This window comes from Octopus bimaculoides, chromosome 5 (assembly GCF_001194135.2).
Source record: "Octopus bimaculoides isolate UCB-OBI-ISO-001 chromosome 5, ASM119413v2, whole genome shotgun sequence".
NCBI lineage: Eukaryota > Metazoa > Mollusca > Cephalopoda > Octopoda > Octopodidae > Octopus > Octopus bimaculoides.
Window position 1 is genome coordinate 110,366,602 of NC_068985.1, and position 7,604 is coordinate 110,374,205.

The 7,604-nt window shown below is 38.9% G+C and overlaps 1 protein-coding gene across 4 annotated transcripts in view; it reads left to right on the forward strand.

Moving 5' to 3' along the window:
• LOC106873475 (sulfate transporter) overlaps nucleotides 1-7,604 on the forward strand; it is a 208,335-nt gene that overhangs the window by 133,395 nt on the left and 67,336 nt on the right. Inside the window, exon 1 of one of the 4 annotated variants that reach the window (XM_014920860.2) lies at nucleotides 3,690-3,963. The exons of the other annotated variants lie outside the window; for them this stretch is intronic. The gene's annotated coding sequence lies outside the window, so the exon portion shown is untranslated. Of the gene's footprint in view, nucleotides 1-3,689; nucleotides 3,964-7,604 lie in introns of those variants that run through there. 4 annotated transcript variants of the gene reach the window in all.

Consider the following 7,604-nt stretch of genomic DNA (forward strand, 5'->3'; position numbering starts at 1 on the left):
TTTCAATAAAAAACAAAATAAAAATTTTTAACACTAATGTAAAAGCGGTGTTATTGTAGGGGGCTGAGACATGGCGGACAACAGTTAAGTCAAATAAGCAAATACAATCATTCATCAACAGGTGCTTGCGTAGTATACTTAAAATCAGATGGCCCGAACACAAGCAATATGGAGCTATGGCAAAGAACGAATCAAGTTTCGATTAGGGAGCAAATATTTAAGAAAACGTTGAAGTGGATTGGTAGCACAATTAGAAAGGACACACCAAATGTAGCGAAAAGTGCTTTGCAGTGGAACCCGGATGGATATAGAAAGAGGGGCAGGCCTAAGAACACAAAAGTAACTAGAGAAAGGGGGACATTCATAGCACAGTATATGTACAGAAGCGAAAAATTATGCGACATGGAATTCAATTATAAGTGGCCTATACTCCGCGTTGGAGGGTTAAAAGCAAGAAAAAAGAACTATTGTACATTACCCAATATATCTTACTTTTTATACGACGATAACTAGTAATTGAGAGAGATTTAGATGTTATTTCTAGCTTGACGAGTGACCACGTAAGGACCCCCATCCACATTCTCGTTTCCTGTTGTAGTGTGTTGTGTGTGTAATAATGAATGTGTTTTATATTCTGAAACTAGAGGAAGTGGGCAGAACCCATGATACTTGTAGGCGCTCCGATCTTTGGGATATTGATGCTGTTAATGCTACGCTTAGCCTATTACAGCTCAACACCTGTAGGAAAGACACGAGGAGGTTCCAGAGGGTAGATATTCTGGGGATGAAGGATTGGGCACAGTCGTCAAAAATAAGTCATTAACATAGATAAAAAATACAATATATATATATATATATATATATAAAAATCGAATTGTTTTAGATCCATTACGGCCAATCTTACCAAACGGTTTCGCCCTCAGGGTTCAATGGAATGTTAGGTAACGGCCCGATTATGTAAACCTGCGTTCTTCAGAGATAGCAGTTATGGAATGTAATATGGTGACTGCGAAACTGATTGATAAGATCGACCATAATAGATATATAATATATACACATTGATTTATATGCCCATTCCATTGACAAATATACGAGTGCATATTTTTTATGACTTATAGATTCTTAGACGGCCAATATATATATATATTCTTTTACTTGTTTCAGTCATATAACTGCGGCCATGCTAGAGCATCGCCTTACAGGTTTTTTTAAATTTTAGTCGAAGAAATCGACCCCAGGCCTTATTCTGTTGCGAGGACGTAAACATACCAACATCGGTTGTTAAGCGATGCTGGTGGGGGGACACAGATACACGTACACATAAATATATCCACACATATATATATATATACATATACGACGAGTTTCTCTCAGTTTCCACCTGCCAAATCCACTCACAAGGCTTTGGTCGGTCCGAGGCGATAGTATAAGACACTTGCCCAAGGTGCCACGCAGTGGGACTGAACCCAGAACCATGTAGTTGGGAATCAAGCTTCTTCCACACAGCCACAAGTACACACAAAAGTGCACTATGGATCTTTTCTAAACTTTGAGTCTCTGTAACATTTTTCTGAAAATTTTGTAAAACAAGTGAATAACAAAATCAGATTCAGCGTGAAAAATTACATCAGTATACCAAATTTGAATATTTTTACTTAATTTAAAATTTCCAGAACTGTGAGCGAAACGGAAAACGTCCCACTATTATAAAACCATCTCAGAAACAACATCGCTTCCTCTCAGTTCAAGCAAACATTATAATTATAGATAGTTCTTTCTACACTATAGGCACAAGATCTGAAATTTTGTGGGAATGGATGATTAGTCGATTACATCGACCCCAGTACTTAACTGGTACTTATTTCATCGACCCAAAAGAATAAATGGCAAAGTTAACCTCGGCGGCATTTGAACTCAGAACGTCAAGACTGCCGACGCACCTGCTCTCCTTATTAAACCCAAGGGATGGCAAAACGATACAGTGTAGGATTGCATAAAAAGTGAGCGTAGTAAATCTGGTGCACTAGATATGTGGATCTCGTACAATTTGCCGACTGATTTACTCCATGCTATATGGCAGTCATTCTCAACCGGTGTCCGTATGACCCCTTGGGGTCCATATGAAATTTCGGAGGATCCGCGCTAGCAAAGCAGAGTGGGGTCCACAGTAATATTTTAAGGGCCTATGAAAAGTTTTGATATAAATGTATGTAATGCAAGAAATAGTGGTAATTTTTCAGATTAACACACGCACGATTACCTAACCCTAACCCTAAAACCCTAACCCTAAACTCTAACCCTAAAACCCTAACCCTGACCCTAACACCCTAGTGAAAATCGTGCGGGTGTTAATCTGAAAAATTACTGAAATAGTTTAGTCTCTTTCTCTAACATGTACATAATTCAGTTTAGACAAGTTGACAAGTGAATAACAAAATAGAAATTTTGAAAGAAGTATCTATAAAATTAGTTTTTAAAACAACGACTGGTTATGGGGGTCTACCAGATTTAAATAGTAACCAAAGGAGTTAATAGATTAAAAAAGCGGTTCAGAACCACTGATGTAACGTCTGTTTGACCAAAGATGGCTTAGTGCTACGCACCAATAACAATTTGGTCCGGGACAACTCTATTAACTTCTGCTGTAATGAAGTAAACTGTGAAACTTCAAATCCAAGAAAGGATAACGAATGGATCGGATCTTATAAGCCGACATCTTATGAGATTCTCGTCCCGGCCACGTTCAAAGGTTTTCATGATGTCAAAAGCAACGATATTGCTTTGGCATATAAGTGTCGTCTGGTCCCCAGACATTGATCTGGCTGTACCAATAATTCTGTATATTGACGGTCACTGAGGTGGGGGGGGGGAGATATACAAAACGATCGGTTAAAATGATCGTTCACAACTGTCTCCATCACTTTCATGGAAGTGAGAGAAAAAGACAGGCGGGATCAGGGACCGACCTTGAAGGGTTAAGACTGATCAGGTATAAATAAACCTTACCCACCCCTAATAATTTTGTCTAAATGCCCTTCCTTCTACGTATCCACCTCACGTTTTCACCTTGGAGCGCGCCATTTATTTGACAAACCCCCTACTCCTCGGCTCCACCAACATCTTTACTTTTGGCAACTCTTTCTCTTCTTTCACTACCACAACCATCACCATCTCCTCTTCGTCCCGTTATCGCTGCCCCTCTCTCCACATATCTATCCTCATTCCGTCACTCACCTCACCGCCATCATAATTTCACCCCAGAACACGCTGTTTCCACACCCATCATCTTTTTCTCCTCAACCACCCCCATCATCCCTCAATTCCCCCCCCCCCTACATCTTCACTTCCACCAATTCATCCTCATCCTTCTCCTCTTTCATCTCCGCTATCAATTCCATCTTCCCAAGATTCCCCGTCTTCTTCCTTATCCCCACCATAACACCACCACCACCACCACCACCACACCTTCTCCGCCTTCGCTCTGACTATTACCACAACAGCCTCCACGTCCTCTTTCTTCACTACGCCCACCTCCATCAATCATCATCATCATCACCACCCTCATCAATATTAAACGAACAATAAATAAATAAATAAAAACACAGTATTTATTATTTATCTTTTTCATATTTCTTTCCGGCAGTTTTCGTTAGATTTCCGTCTGTTTCCGTTAATTTCCGTGATAAGCCATGCGAGTAACGTGTGGCATGCGTCGCCGTAGTATTGAAAGTTGCAGACGAAAATGTGGACGTATTGCTCTACACATTTAGTTGATATCTGTCTATAAACAGCAATTACGTATATATAAACGTATATATAAATATATATAGTTTAGATACAGCCCTGTCGCTTCTTTCTTTGTCTGGTTCAACCGTTGGTATATTATAACATGGATGATAACGAAATAGACAACTTGAGACTTTGCCTGAGTCTGTGGCAAAGCACTTCACCATGTTTCTGCTGGTAAGGATTACTTTCCTTTCTTTGTAGTCTTTGTTTCTCTTTACTCGTTCTTTGAGGAATTCTTCCCTCTCTCTATCTCTCTTCTCCTCTGCATTACTACTATCCTCTCTCTATCCCGATTTTTACTGCTTTCTCTTCTCTCTCTCTCTCTGTCTTTATCCCTCTATCTCTTTTCTACCACTACTACTATTACTACCTTCTCTGTATCTCTACGTCTCTCTTTCTCTCTCTGTCTCCCTCCTTGTTGCTACTACTACTGTTTATATCACTATCTCTTTCTCGCTACGACGAATACTACTATTACTACTACTCTCTTCTTTATATCACTATATCGCTGCATCTCTCTCCCCTCCTCTTTTCTCTCTCTCTCTCTCTCTCTCTCTTTACTCTTGGCTACATCCTATTGATTTCCTCTCTTTCTCGGTCCTTTAATATTTGATCTCTCTCTCTCTTCTTTTCATACTACAATCAATATATAAATTTCTAAGGGCATATCTACAGATTAGTGCCCCAATCCCGACTTTTGTTTTTTTTTTCATATCTTTTCAAATGCGTTTTTTTTTAAGCGAAATTTTGCTGAAATTCATTTTCGAGGATGTAGATATTACAATTATGCTGATGTTTCAAACATATAAATCTGAGAAAAAAAAAAAAAAAAAAAAAAAAAAAAAAAAAGGTAGGTGAAAAATGTTAAAAGTTACGAAAATTGGTGGTAAAAAAAATCAGGACGGAAGTGAAAGGAGAAAGATCTGAAATTCCTCAACATTTTTTCTAAATTGTTATCAATATGATCTACATCCTCGAAAATATATTTCTTCAAAATTTCTCTAACAACTATCCATTTTTTAGTAAGTTATGGGGAAACAAATCGGAGCGGGCACCTGTTTATAGCTATGCCCATCTATCTGTTGTTATCATTCACGTTGGACGGTGGTCCTGAATTTCCTGCATGTTAGCAAAAGACAGAATGGTCATGGCTGGATTGTCTTCGATCAGGTTTAACCTACGCTAAACCACAATGAATGGTCCTTCTCCATGGGCATTCAATCTGTTAGAGACTGTAGCTAAATCTCCCTCAGATCCCCTTATTGTCTTAATAAAATAACGAATGAAAAGATAGACTAATGCTGTCCAAGGTACACCGTGTCTTAACAAACGACGTGGTAGTCACGATTGGCATACCTTTGATTGTAGATCTTCGTTAGTGACTAAACAATAATATGAAAACCTGCATGTGGTCGCTCAGTCTGTTAGAAATAGCTGCCAAATCTCTCGCAACTCTCTCAGTAAACATCTTTTAAAAAAAAAATCCAATCTTCAATGCATAGGCGGGATTGTCATGGGACGAACGCCTTTAATTATGTCTGCTCAGTCAGACTGGCCCGGGGGATACACAACACCAACGCAAAATACACAATTTTTTTTTCTAATAAATTTTTTAAATGCATAATTTACACATGTTTCACAAATGTGCGTATGTTGATTAGGCATCAGTAAGATCCCATGAGCAAACGCTTTCCAGTAACAACCGTCCCACTGGTGCTACTTCGGACAGCGGAGAATTTTGGTTATCGGTCCTTCGATGTCCTATACCTCATGGGATATACGATAAGGGTACGGCAGTATGTGGAAAAGTGAGAATGTAAAATAACTTTTCGTGTGATCGTTTATTTCCGTTATCTGAATTCGGAATATCGATAAAGGATTAATGGTAGAATGAAAGCAATATAACCTATCTTTTTCCTTGCCCATGAGGTATGGAACTTCGAAGGTCCGTTATTCCAAAATTCCGCCCCTTGGACAATTTTATTCCATGTTCCCTCTTTTACTTTCATGTTTTTTTTTAAGATGCTAGAGTGCAGCTTGAGGGAGAATTAGGTACTATTTCTAGCTGATAGGTTGAACAACCACGTTGAGGCTTCATGCACACACTAGCACACGCACGCATGTATGTTGGATGTAAGTATGGTTGGGTAGATGAAAAGTTTGCTTTGCAGTCACAGAGTACTGGGTTCGCTCCCACTCGTAGCACTTGTATCTTATATCTCGGTTTCTAGCGTCGGTTGTATAGTCCATATAACACTGACTTCCGCGCAGTTACGTTTCACATTACGGACTGCGGCCATGCTACGCGTCACCGTCGTCGTTAAAGGTTACGCTGACCACACCAACTCATTTCGGGTATTACAGGATTAAATGGTCAGGAAGTAAAATGTTCAAACACTCGTATTTGACGATCTGATTCAAAACTTTCAAATTTTGCGCTGGAAATATGTCTCACGTGAGAGAAATCCAACGAATGTTGTAATCACCCATTTAAAAGGTAATGTTTTCACGTGTTGACATTGTAAACGAAGAATGCACGTTGCAGTTGTTGGCTACGAGCCAGTAGAACGAACATTGACATAAACGAACTCACATAAACATACTTGCACACATGCATTCATCCATGTTTATATACATACAGTAGAAGCCGCTTATTGTGATCGCGGCATACCTACACAATTGTGCTCTCTACTTCGATTTAGTTTCCTCATAACTTTCAGAAAATGGATTTTTTTAAATGAAATTTTCTTCAAATGCGCTTTAGATCGTGTATATTCAATTTATATCGGAATTTGGTGTGAATTTTTTTTCCCCGGAGGTGAGGAGAGTAGTTTCGGAAAATTTACAAGATTCGGCTTTGTTTCCTCAACTTTCAGGAAATTGAATATGTTTTCAAATTTTCTACGAATGCCTTTCTGAATGTGTTGATTACGATTATATCAGGATATTATATGTAAAAAGAAAAGAAAAGAAAAAATCGGTGGGCAAGTACACAAACATAGTGACACGCTCTTGTATATTTACAAAACGAAACTTGAAATTCTAAGGAAATTGTGATGTGTGTCAGTATGTATGTGTGCGTGCTCGCCAATTTTTGTCTTCTTATTAAATTCCGACATAATCGTAGTCGAAACATTCTGAAAGGAATTTGTAGAAAATTTCATTAGAAAATACCCATTTTTCTGAAAGTTATAAAGAAACAATGCCGACTCGAGGGAATTTTCCAAAACTTCTCTCCCACCCACGGAAAAAAATTGTTCATATTAAATTACGATATAATCGTAATCTGCACCATCTGATGTGTATTTGCAGGCAATTTCTTTGTAAAATAACATGTTTTCTGAACGTTATGAGGAAACAAAGTCAATGCGGGCAGTAGGTATGTCATGATCACAAATCTACACACCCAGCTATCATCGAGTCTGTCTCTGTCCCTACTTTCTTTTCGACCTTCTTTTACTCTGACACCTCATCTCATTTTTTCTGCTGGGGTTCCCATTTACTTCCTCTATGTCATAACACCTGATTCTGTCCCTGTATCATATTTTAGCCTCGAGAATCCAAAGTAGCTTCTCAACACCTGACACAAAGACTCCTTCCTTGGTACAACGTCCTTAAGATAGCTCCTTGTCCTGAAGACCTTTGTGGCTGCACTAAAACAACAATACACTGATGTTAGTACAATGAAAGCAGCACCCAGTGGCAGCCCTCTATTTTCCACGTGCCATGTATAAGGCACTAAGCCGATTCTGTAAGGTGGTTGGTATAAGAAAGGGCATCCAGACATAAAAACCATATCAAAATGGACAGTGAAG